This window comes from Dermacentor albipictus, chromosome 3 (assembly GCF_038994185.2).
Source record: "Dermacentor albipictus isolate Rhodes 1998 colony chromosome 3, USDA_Dalb.pri_finalv2, whole genome shotgun sequence".
Classification (NCBI taxonomy): Eukaryota; Metazoa; Arthropoda; class Arachnida; order Ixodida; family Ixodidae; genus Dermacentor; species Dermacentor albipictus.
Window position 1 is genome coordinate 139062234 of NC_091823.1, and position 13104 is coordinate 139075337.

The 13104-nt window shown below is 45.4% G+C and overlaps 1 protein-coding gene across 4 annotated transcripts in view; it reads left to right on the forward strand.

Moving 5' to 3' along the window:
* Nucleotides 1–13104, forward strand: part of LOC135917831 (uncharacterized) — a 265446-nt gene that overhangs the window by 215612 nt on the left and 36730 nt on the right. Inside the window, exon 16 of one of the 4 annotated variants that reach the window (XM_070536083.1) lies at nucleotides 12000–12680. The exons of 1 other annotated variant lie outside the window; for it this stretch is intronic. The gene's annotated coding sequence lies outside the window, so the exon portion shown is untranslated. Of the gene's footprint in view, nucleotides 1–11999; nucleotides 12685–13104 lie in introns of those variants that run through there. 2 more of the 4 variants (XM_070536084.1, XM_070536080.1) reach the window with 2 other exon arrangements.

Below are 13104 nucleotides of genomic sequence, written 5' to 3' on the forward strand. Positions count from 1 at the left end.
TAGTTTCAAAGTGCTTAACTGAGGCTCTTGGTCAAGGTTACAAGGCCACAAGGATGGCAAGTGGAGATCTCTTCTTGGAGCTGCAGAATCTGAAACAATTTGAGAAGTTATCCAGCCTCGTGTCATTTGGGGACGTTCAAGTGACAGTGACTCCGCACCGCACTATGAGCACTTCAGGCGGCGTTATCTCAGATGATGACCTGCTTCAGCTGACAGAGGCAGACCTCCTAGAGGGCTTCAATGAGCAAAATGTTGTTAATGTGAAAAGAATAAAGATGAGGCGCGATGGTAAAGAAATTGCAACCAAACACCTAATTCTCACCTTCAATTGAAGTGTCCTGCCCGAATCAATCGAGGCCGGGTACATAAAGCTCCTTGTCAGGCCTTACGTGCCTAATCCACTCCGATGTTTCAAATGCCAGCGCTTCGGCCACAGCTCGCAGAGCTGCCGAGGCCGCCAAACTTGTGCTAAACGCAGTGCCAAAGAACACACCACTGAAACCTGTGAGAACGCTCTCCGCTGTGTAAACTGCGATGGGGAGCACGCCGCGTACTCGCGGTCGTGCCCGTCCTGGAAGAAAGAAAAGGAAATTGTTACAATTAAAGTCAAGGAAAATATCACTTTCAAAGAGGCACGCAGGCGGGTTTTATACCTGCCCAAGAAAAGCTTTGCCGAAGTGGCGCGTCAGGGGGCAGCGTCACAACGGCCTCCGGCGGCTGTCCGACCCACACGCAGTGAGTCGGCAGTTACGCCGTCTGCCCCTGCGGCGGTTGCAGCTAGCGCTACTCCGTCAACCGTGGAGAAGGGCCCATCGATCCCGAAGGTGGGCGCAGCCGAGGCTGCCTCAACCTCCCAGGTTCCTTCCAGCGCTGGCAATGGCCGGCGCAGCCGAATCCCCCAGGGAGCCCCAACGACCTCCGGGCTGGTGGGCGCAGCGGTCTTGCCCTCCAAGACGGGACTCTCCCTGATAACCTCTCGCTCGCAAGAGCACGTGTCCGGCGCCTCACGAGAGGCAATGGACACAACACCTATCCCCACGGCGCGCCAAGCGCCTAAGCAGCGGCGAGGCTCCCTCGAACGCTCCAGAAAGAGCAAAACTCCCGTTACAGGGCCTCGAAAGGGCTCTGTAATTTAATCACTGTAATTTACATAATCACTACTTCTGTTTCTGTACACACAGCACCTATTACCTGCCAATATGGATACACAAATAATTCAATGGAACGTCAGAGGTCTTCTCAGAAACTTGCTGATGTGCAGGAACTTATGCAAAAACACAATGCGAAAGTGCTGTGTTTACAGGAAACACATTTAAAAAACAAACACACAAACTTTCTTCGACAGTATCTAACCTTTCGCAAAGATCGCGATGATGCCGTTGCATCATCGGGCGGTGTTGCAATAGTCACTCATAGAAGTATAGCGTGCCAACCTTTACAGCTACAAACGCCCCTTGAAGCAGTGGCGGTTCGAGCTGTCCTACTAAACAAACTCATCACCATTTGCTCGCTTTACATACCCCCGCATTACCAACTAAACAAACATGAATTTCAGTCCTTAATAGATCAATTGCCAGAACCCTATGTTGTTCTTGGCGATCTCAATGCGCACAGCAGCCTGTGGGGAGACTCTCGTATCGATGCGCGAGATCGCCTCGTCGAACAGTTCCTTTTTTCGTGCGGTGCGTGTCTGCTGAATAAAAAGACACCCACATATTATTCTCTCACAAACAGAACATTTTCTTCAATTGACCTCAGCCTAGTTTCCCTTTGTATACGGTCTGAACTCGAATGGGAAGTCACCAAGAATCCTTACGGAAGCGACCACTTCCCCATACTGCTAAAAACACATGAAGAAAAAGAATGTCTACCACAGGCTCCTAGGTGGAAGATCGATACAGCCGACTGGGAGAAGTTCCGAAACTTAACTAATATCTCATGGAATGACATGTCTTGTTTAGGAATTGATGCTGCTGTGCAGTATCTCACAGCCTTCATTATAGACATGGCATCTAAATGCATATCAGAAGCACATGGCTTGGCATGTAAACGACGGGTCCCATGGTGGAACGAAGACTGCAGGATCGCTCGTAAGAAACAAAACAAAGCGTGGGGGCTGCTACGCGCTTCTCCCACTGCAGAGAATCTAGTCAACTTTAAGCAAGTAAAATCCCAAGGCAGGAGAACCCGCCGACTGGCCAGAAGAGAAAGCTGGCAAAAGTATTTATCGAGCATTAACTCGTTTACAGACGAGGCCAAAGTTTGGAACAGGGTAAATAGAATTAGAGGGCGACAAACACATTCACTCCCTCTGGTAAATACACAAGGCCATACACTGCAAGATCAGGCAGACTCACTTGCGGAGCACTTGCAGAGCGTGTCAAGTTCAAACAATTATTCGCAATCTTTTCTCATATATAAAGAAATAGAAGAACGTAAGCCTTTAGCAAGAAAAAGTCGAGAGAATGAGCCTTACAACCGTCCTTTCAGTATTGCCGAATTGAGAGCTGCCTTGAGCGCATGCAAGAGTTCAGCACCAGGATCTGATAGAATCATGTACGAAATGCTGAAAAACTTACACAATGACACGCAAGTGACACTACTTACACTTTTCAACACTATCTGGGACGCAGGGTACCTTCCGACCGCATGGAAAGAAGCCATTGTGATCCCTGTTCTAAAACAAGGCAAAGATCCTTCATCAGTGGCAAGCTACCGCCCGATAGCCCTCACAAGTGGCATGTGTAAGGTATTTGAAAAAAATGATAAATCGGCGACTGATCCATTTCCTTGAACAGAACAAAATGCTTGATCCCTATCAGTGTCGCTTCCGAGAAGGGCGCTCCACAACCGACCATCTTGTACGTATTGAAAGAAATAACCGGGACGCATTTATACATAAACAGTTCTTCCTGTCGATATTTCTCGATATGGAAAAGGCGTATGACAAAACGTGGCGATACGGTATCTTGCGAAACTTATCCGAAATGGGCATTCATGATAATATGCTCAACGTAATAAAAAGCTACTTGTCCAATCGTACCTTCCGGGTGAAAGTCGGCAATGTGCTGTCACGTCCTTTAACACAAGGAACGGGTGTACCCCAGGGAGGCGTGCTCAGTTGCACACTTTTTATTGTTAAGATGACAACGCTTCGTGCATCCTTACCCCCGGCCATTTTGTATTCCGCCTATGTGGATGACATTCAAATAGGCTTCAAATCCTGTAACCTCGCAGTATGCGAGAGACAGGTACAGAATGGTCTTAACAAGCTGTCAGGGTTTGCAGAGAAAAATGGTTTTAAAATCAATCCTCAAAAGAGTTCTTGGTGCTGTTTACAAGGAAGAGAGGCCTGGTCCCGGATCCTTGCTTGGAAATGTGTGGACATCAGATACCTCTAAACAAAGAGCACAAATTTCTAGGTGTTATACTCGACAATAAACTTACTTTCGTCCTACACATTAAACATCTTAAAGAAAAGTGTCTGAAAACAATGAACTTAATGAAACTTCTATCCCAGATTACATGGGGTAGTGATAGGAAGTGTTTAATGAACCTATACAAGACCCTAATTCGGTCTCGATTGGACTATGGTGCCCTTGTGTATAACTCTGCCGCCCCGAGCGCGCTAAAGATGCTAGACCCAGTCCACCATCTAGGAATCCGACTGGCCACTGGCGCTTTCAGAACGAGTCCCACACAAAGTCTATATGTAGAATCAAATGAGTGGTCTCTCCACCTACAGCGATCATACATCAGCTTTACATATTTCCTTAAAATACGCTCTAATCCCTAACATCCATGTTTTGATGCCGTTACCGATATGACGTGCGCTATACTTTTCAGCAATCGTCCCTCCATAAAACAGCCTTTCTCGCCGCGTGTGAAGCAGCTTAGCGATGAAATGCATGTCCCACTCCTCGAGCATCGTTTAATGCACCTAACCAAGCTCCTACCTCCTTGGGAGTGGCAGGTGATAGATTGTGACATATCCTTTATAAAAGTTACAAAGCACGCTCCTGAGGCCGAAATCCGAATACATTCCCTAGAACTCCAGCACAAGCACTCCTACGCAGAGTTCTACACAGACGCTTCGAAGCCAAATGCCGGGGTATCCTATGCTGCCGTCGGCCCATCGTTTTCGGAATCCGATGTGCTGCATCCGGAAACAAGTATCTTTACGGCCGAGGCCTACGCATTACTCTCTGCTGTAAAGCACATAAGAAAATCGAAACTTCCAAAAGCAGCGATCTATACAGACTCTCTCAGCGTCGTGAAAACCTTAATGTCACTCAGCAAACATAAAAATCCCATATTTAATGAACTATATTCGGTCTTGTGCAAAGCGTACTCATCTAATCAGAATATCATAATATGCTGGGTCCCTGGCCATAGGGGAATCGAAGGTAACGTTCTGGCGGACGAGATGGCCACGTCAATCACATTGCAAGCTGTTAACCCTACCGCTGCGGTGCCTGTCACAGATCTGAGGCCTTTCTTGCGAAGGAGGCTGCGAGATCACTGGCAACACATGTGGGATGCGGAAACGGATAATAAGCTCCACCTGATAAAACCACAGTTAGGATTTTGGACCTCTACTACAAAATCGCGCCGAACAGATGTCCTATTCTGTCGTCTCAGAATAGAACATACGTTTGGCACCCGTAATTATCTACTCACCGGAAGTGAGCCTCCAACCTGTGGTAGATGCGGGGAGAGGCTGACCGTACTCCACGTCCTCCTGGAGTGTCGGGAAGCCGAATCTGAGAGAAAAAGATATTTTTCATTAGCATACCGACAGCACATTCCTCTTCATCCTGCAATGCTTCTTGGCCCAGAACCGCTTTTCAATACAGACACAGTGCTATGTTTTCTGAAAGATGTGGTCTTTCATGTTATTAGTCCCATGAATTCGTAGCGCCTCCTCTCTCGAGAGGATGCCACTGCGATAATTGTTTTGCATAGCACATGCCTCCAGGCCCTTGTGTTTCAAGGGCTCTAAGGAGGCAGTAGTGCTCTAGGATTTTTTACAATCAGATATATTTTACCTATCGTATCATTCTTCTAAATGCATCTAAGTGTTCATAGTACAAGTCATACGTCATCGCCATAATTTTATCATACAGATTTTACGCCCTTCAGAGCGCATATTTTAGGGCCTCTTTACAGCCGCCTCACACGAACTTCATAGTAATCATAATTACACCGCAAACTGATTAGCACAGACATGGCGCTCCTAGGCCATACCTGGCCCTTGCGCCACAAAACCCCATACATCATCATATTTTGACATGCAATAAAGCTCCTGAAACCACCTGGTGTATACGCGGAACATCCTGATTACCTACCCATTCAGAATTCGATCTGTTATCCACTTCAGCGGAAAAGTGGGATAATGCAAAATACAAGTCTTTAAGATCGGAATTAGCGTAATTGTCAAACACACTGCCAGATTTTTTAATCATTTATTTATGTTGTTGTTGAAATGTTTATTCCAGAATAACACTCAAGGATGTGCATTCATCAGGGCAGAGGTAAAAAAGGGAAACCTGACAGCTGACGCCTTTGCACTGGTCCTCCCGAGAAACGGCGCCTCATATTGCAGTTGTCCATAGTGACTTGACACCAAACTCGGCTTTCAGGGCAAGATCCTCAGCTAAGCAAATTTTGAGGAGTTTTGTTGCGAGTGAAGGTCCACCGAACGTATTCAATGCATACGCACACACACAAAACGCGCTCACATGCACTCACAAATGCACGCCCAAAGATTACGAACACACTCAAACGCGCACACGCACTTGCATGCAGGCACGCAAATGCACTAACTAGTGCACGCACACACACAGACCCCCACACAAAAAAGTGCACACACGCACACAAACACACAAACGCGCTCACAAAACACGTGCGCCCGTACATACACCCGCAAAAACGCCCCCACATAGAAACCGGGACACACGCTCTCACACACGAACACAGGAAGCTAGAGGAAAACACGACGAAGAAAGGCGTCCGGCAAGCAGCAGCACCGTGTGACTGCGCCAGGAAGAGCCAATATCGCGCCGGCGCTTCACAAATGCAGCGTAGCCAGCCCTCACTTCTTGTTCTACGCGACGCAAAATTGTTGGACGACATTTCACTAAAGTGTGAATGACCGATTTACAAGCCGTGCTGTACTCGCAGGAAAATAATTACTGAAACTTCTAAGAGCTCATATACAACGCGGAAACGCGGACGGCAACGGACACCACGCCATATGTAGGTTTGACACAAACGTTGGTCACGCGGGGCGCGACTGAACTAGCAATCTTGCCGTACTACGAGCACAGCTGCTCTTGCGCTTACATTAGTGAATTGCGCTAAGATATCATTATACTAAGCTTCTAGAGCCAACAATAATATGTAGCCCAAGAAACACCAAATAACGGGCACTTACCTGAAAATTTATATGATGAGAGTACCACCGACACCGGGCGCATTGCCACATCCCGTTTCGGCCCCCGTGGATCCATCTTCCAGCGGGAAGATGGATCCACGGAGGATCCGTCTTCCCGCACGCTTAATACACAAAGCACAGACAACATCTTTGTCTACAGCGCGGACAAAAATAATGGCATGTTTAAATCATGTCGTACAGCGCGATACTCGAATGAATGACAGAATGGGACAATCCATCGCTTGCAGCGAGAGGAGACAAGACGTCCACTTAAGGGATCGCCAGCCTTTTATGCGTTGGCACAAGTAAGAGCGTGCCCGAGAGTGAAAATCTGGGGGTGTTTCTTCCATATATATATATATATATATATATATATATATAAATATATATATACGTATATGACTCTCGCTGGGGACTACGGAGATTTCTCAGCGCCTGTTGCATAGGTTTGTCTCAAGGTGTGCCGGCATTGCGGAGTGGGGTCGAGTAGGCCCTTGTGTATATACTTCAACAGTAGCCGCCAAAGACATGGGTGATATTCACAGACTCAAAAGCAGCCCTACAAAGTATGTGGAACAGGCACAAGCGTTGCAATAATCAACCAGCAGCATTTGACATTGCTTATCTTCACCACAGGGCTAAGATTGCTGGGCATTGCATAAAGTTCCAGTGCATACCTGGCCATGCCGGCATTTCGGGAAATCAAAGAGCGGACGAAGCTGCCAGAAATGGACTCCAATACCGCAAGTTCAGAAGAACATATTTTACAAAAGCCGACGCTTCAACCATGGCAAAAAAATATGGCTATCAAGAAAAAGACCGCATCTTGAATCTGCCGCTGCACCAAGATAACTTCCTACGTTACATTGACCCAGAAATGAGACCGAAAATTCCACGACCACTTCCTCGACACTTAGAGACATTGTACCATCGTCTTCGACTGAACGTGGCATATACGAACAATTATCTGTACCGCATAGGACTTACCACTAACCCATACTGTGATAACTGTCGCAACTTAGAGACAATGGAGCACATATTACTAGAATGCCCCGCGTACCGCGACGAGAGACAATTTTTTGAGCACCAAATGGACATGATTCGCCACGAACCGTTAACGTTACCGAGCATCTTCGGTCCAATGCCCGGCCCTTCAAAACAGCGACGGGTTTTGGATTTATTGTTCAAATACCTGACAGAAATCGGTCAAATAGGAAAACATTAAAAATTGCATCCTTCCTATACAAAAGCTTAAATTTACCCGCCATGTCACGTGTAAAAATTAGTATCAGGTCCACTCGGACATTTCATATTTATTTTTATCCTTTTTTTTTCTCCCACTCTTTTCTGGAATCTTTTAATCCCCTTCCCCATCCCTATACAGAGTAGCATGCCAGCGGTTATATACGCTCTGTTATAAGTTATATAATTCTTTGTTTTTCTAATAAAAAGCCCTCTCTCTCTCTTTGTTTACGCTCGTTTGGACGCTGGCTGCCGGCGCGGAGAAAAAGTTGAAGCATCGGGCACTGATGCCACATTTGGTGACCGATGTGTCGGACAGACTGTCTCGCACCTGCGGCGGTCGTGCTAAGTCAGTTGTGCGCCACCATTGCTTTCTCGATGGCAATGTACCTTGCAAATAACATCAGAGATGTTTCCGTGGGAGCAGTATTGGGACAAGCAGAGGGCAGGGCGCATATATTAAAATCTAGATGTCAGAGCGCCTTAGTGGCCCTCCCTTGAACGCAAGAGGCTGAAAGGCTGCCGGTGACGCTCGAAGCCCCTGTAACCGCTATGAGAATACGTCACGCTACCCTAACGCCTCTTACTCTAACCTAACGCAACGTAACGTTAACCTAAGAAAACGTGGCCGAGACGAACGGGCAATAATCCTGACGGCGTAACCGCTGTGAGAATATGGCACGCCACCCTAACGCCTCTTACGCTAACGTAACCTAACCTAAGGTAAGCTAAGTTAACCTAAACCTAAGCTAACCTTACCTAATGTAGGCGAGGCACAAAGCCAATAATTCTAACGGCGTGACATCAGGCAGTGGCGTTAAACCGCGGTGGCTAAGGCTCTGTGCTTTTATTTCACTCAAAAGGGACCACTCATAAATGCTCCTTAAAAGCCGCGGACAGCAGCATACGAAAAGCCTGCCAAGAGAAAAGACATTGCACCAGCAGAGCAGGCCACGCCTCTAATGAATGAAAGAATGAATAAATGAGTGATGTTTAATAGCACAAGGGCAAGGTATGGCCACAGAGCGCTCTGCGCGTGGTAATGAGTTCGCAGTGTAGCAATGAGTTCTATGAAGTTGATGTAACGTGGCTGTAAAGGGGCCTTAAATATGGTCCCTCAAAACTGCGTCAAATTTATGTTTATTATGGTAATGGTGATGACAAATGACGTGTGCTATGAGCATTAAGATCCACTGCGAAAGAAAGATATCATATACCAAAAATATGAGATGCTAAAGTTGACTAGAGCACTACTGCTTCTTTAGAGCCCTCGAGACACGAGGGCCTGGAGGCATGTGCTATATAATACCGCTATCGCAGCGACATCCTCTGAATAGAGAAAACACTACGAATGTAAGGGACTAATAACATGTAGGACAACATCAGTCAAGAAATCGAGGACTGATTGCTGTTAAACAGTGGTTCATTACCAAGAACCATAGCCGGGTGATGTGGTATACGATAGCGGTATGCCAGAGCAAAATGTTTCTTTCTTTCAGCTTCGGCTTCGCGACATTCCAGTAGAACGTGGAGGGCGGTCAGCCTCTCTCCGCATCTACCACTGCTTGAAGGCTCATTTCCAATAAGTAGAAAATTATGGATCCCAAGTGTATGTGCTGTTCTGAGATGACAAAATAGGACATTTGTTTGCCGTGATATTGATGTGGAGGGCTAAAAACCTTACTGTGGCTTAATGAAGTGGTGCTTGTTATTTGTTTCACTTTCCCACAAGCGTTGCCAGCGGCTTCACAGTTTTGTTCAGAAAAAAGCATCGCAATCTGTGGTAGTAATAACACTGGTAGGATTAAATGGCGTCAATCCAATGGCCTTTGCGTGATTGCCGACTTCCGTGGGAATGTAGTCGTCAAAACGGGCTACAATCGGCAGTGACTTCAGGAAGTTCAGGGACTTCAGGAAGTTGAGGAGCTTCAAGAAGACGGAAGATTGCAGGTGGCCTCCGGAAAATCAAATGACTTTCTATGCAACATGCTAAAGGGGCTGTGCTATGGTTTCAACGTCCATCAAAAATCCCCAAAGATATATACATAGGCCTACAAGAATGCAGGCATCTTGGGAAAGGTTAAACCGATCGAAATGTCAGGACAGCACCGATGTAAATATAAAAATAACTTAAGGATAAAAAACCATAACGTACTTTGGCATGGAGGCCCAATTTCGGGAAAGATAATTTGGCTGTTGAAACACTTCTGCTGAAATCCGTTGCTACGAAATAAGCACAGAATGTCGGCATGTGTTGAGGTGCAGTAGGTCCTATCGCAGACGCCAGCGCTTGGCAACTATCGGGGGAGAACACACATAAGCGAGATGCTGTGTCCTCTGTCTTACAGGGTGGGTGCTTACAGGATGAGGCACGGGTCTGAAATTGGGGACGCCGACTCCAGCACATTAATTACAATGTACTCTACGGTGTCATTCTTCGGTGTCATTCTTCATCTTTTCTGGATTCGCAGCTGCTGCGGTAGGCCATAAGTATGGAAAGCAAAATTGGTAGGGAAATATGAGGGGGTAAGTTGACGAAACCGACATGTGAAAAACAAAAGCAGTCCACGATGGTGTCACTCGTAGACACTTCGCCATGCTGAGAAAGCTTTATCTCGGACCTCGCATCTGAATACTTCCCCGCGGGAAGTTTTAAAGATTCAAAGTGCCTTACTGTTTGATTTTCTATTCACGCCCAGTACTGCAAAACTTCTATATTTTCACCACTCCTGTCTGTAGTGCCTACTAGGACTTGAAAGTATGTCTTATAAATAAATAAATAAATAAATAAATAAATAAATAAATAAATAAATAAATAAATAAATAAATACACGAAAATTCTGAAATCATTTTTCTCGGCAACCACCGCAGAAAACACGATGGGGTTTGCTGCATATAAAGAAAAAAATTGTTTATATCTACCGTTGGTTGTAAATTCTTCATTTATGTGGTCAATTTTTAATAAGTATCAAAACAAATCGAATATATCCAGAAAACGTAACTATCTGCACCTCAGCAATCAAAAAGCATATCAAAATTTTGTAAACTGCACCTAAAGGTACATTTAAAGCGGGCAAATTCGATATCTTATACATGGCTCTCAGAAAATTACACAAATTTGTGAGCATAACTTTTGCAAAGCCATTGTGAACAATGTAACAAATTACCTTAATGTATTAATCAACGAATCAAATTCGTCCGCTTCGGATGCTCTCATGGATGCAGGTTAGAGAACTGCGATATCTATTCTAGGTGCGGAGCTGCAAATTTGTAAGCTTTGTGTTTCTATTTTTTTTTCAAGCTTGCCAATTTTCTTTTAATTCCTTTTAAGATATCCAGAACTAATTTGAAATTCCGCTTCTCACAGTCACTAGAAACTAACATCCGCCTTCATGTGCAACAAATTTAATTAAAATCGGCGAATGACAATCTCAGAGAAGCATTTCTGCGTTTAACATGTATTTGAATAGGCGACATCGGAGTGAGGCCAAAACTAAAGCTACCGCGAAGTTCTTCCGACAATTATCCTAGACCGTTGACTTCGCAACATTAAAAAAGTTGACGAAAAAGAAAAATACCGTGAATGCTTTACGGGAAGCCTCTGAAAGGCCGAGAATCAATCATCGCAGCGTTTGCCTCATCGCGAATAACCGTTCTTAGGATGACAATAATGTCCAGCCGACGAGTGGCTACACTTCATCAAGAACACTGATAACGCCAGCGGGACAAGGATTGTGGTGATGCTCAATGCGCAGGGATAGCTTTTAATTCTTTAATTTTTTTCGTTTACGTCATCATACATCACCGCGGGAAGTTGGAAAACTTTAAGATCTTGACGCCGTTAGTGGCGCTCCCGCGAACGAAACCCTGATATCCAGATAAACTGAATAGCGTTACTACCCGCACAATTGCTGTGAAGGGTTACCTTTCACTAATAAATAAGAATACGTGCACAATATGAAAATTAACCTGATATTTTAAGAAAAATGGTGGTTCTACGCGTGAGCAGTGTTTGATTACGATCATTTGTTAAGGATCATGTCTATTTTGCATGGTAAAAGAAATTGTGGATGTAATCACGGATTAGACATCATGGATGGAATCATGGAATGAGACATCATGGATGTAATGTGGCTGCATATAGTTGAAATGGCTGTCACGATCTTACAATCACTGAAATATATCGACTGTGTTATTTTCCCTTGGGCTTGTTGTAGCCAAAGTTAGGGGAATAGGGTTGCCGCAAAGAGCATGGTAAACAAAGTTTGCATGGCGATAATGAATGTGCGAAACAGTGCGTTATAAATTTTCTGTATTCTAGAGAACATTGATTCCTAGAGAGGCGTCCCTACTGGCTGTGGAACGGGCGCTCATGGTCCGTCCTGGAACGAACAATCATGGTTCGTCCCGGAACGCAGCCAGGCATGCAGTTTACGGGTGCCAGTGTGGGAACGGCGCGGCCCCGCAATCCATGGCAGCGGGCCGGGTCCTGGCCGGTAGCACCAAGGAGCACCGAGTGGAGCCTCGGATCACCGTTCGCGTTCACGAGTCACCTTTCCTGAATTTCCCCGACTGCTGGCTCCGATGCCGGAGTTCCCATAAGCTAAATTTAGATAGCCAGATCATTTATTAGAAATTCTTCTCGCCCTTCTGTTACGTTGATGTTTATTAGTTCACTTTGTCGTATATTGTCTAATTAATTTTTTTATACACTCATAGGCTTCCATAAAAACTGCGCGCCCGAAATCACAAAATATACCACCTATATGCAAAGAAAGCAATGGAATACAGTTCGCGGAACTCGAATCTTAGTGGAAGTCACAGTATGCGTTGGGTACAACCATGAGGGGTTCTCCTGACCATCTTCGTCATCTCAGCAAAGAACAAGAGAAACACTGTTCTGGTGAATGTGACCCTTGGCAGGTTTTGTGCTAACATGTGACCCTTCTGAGGTGAAATCCACCGGTTGCGCCTTTCCAGCTTCTATTTCTCAAGCCCGTCCCTTATGGAGGCTACTGAATGTAGATATGTTTGTATGCGCGCGTCACGTACGCTTCCTTCTACACTGATACTCTGCATGGAGTGAAGAAATTAAATACGACGGAGTTCTCAGTGTGACTGACATGTGCCGTGCATTTCATATGGACATTATAAAAATTGTGGTTGACAAACGTCTTAACAATGTGGAATTGGAAAGAATCACGAATGGGAACATACTGTAACAATACGTTTAAACATTATGCCTAATTTTGTATCATTTCAACCTTAGTAAACTTGATCGAAATTATTGCTGGTGCCTAAGTGCTCAAACCTTTCAGACAGGTCGGCACTACGCTAGGCTGTTGTGGGCACCGATGGCTATTAACGCCAGTTCAGCAGCAAAAAAAGCGAGATGCCAAGCTTCGTCTTGAGCCCTGCGAAGAGGC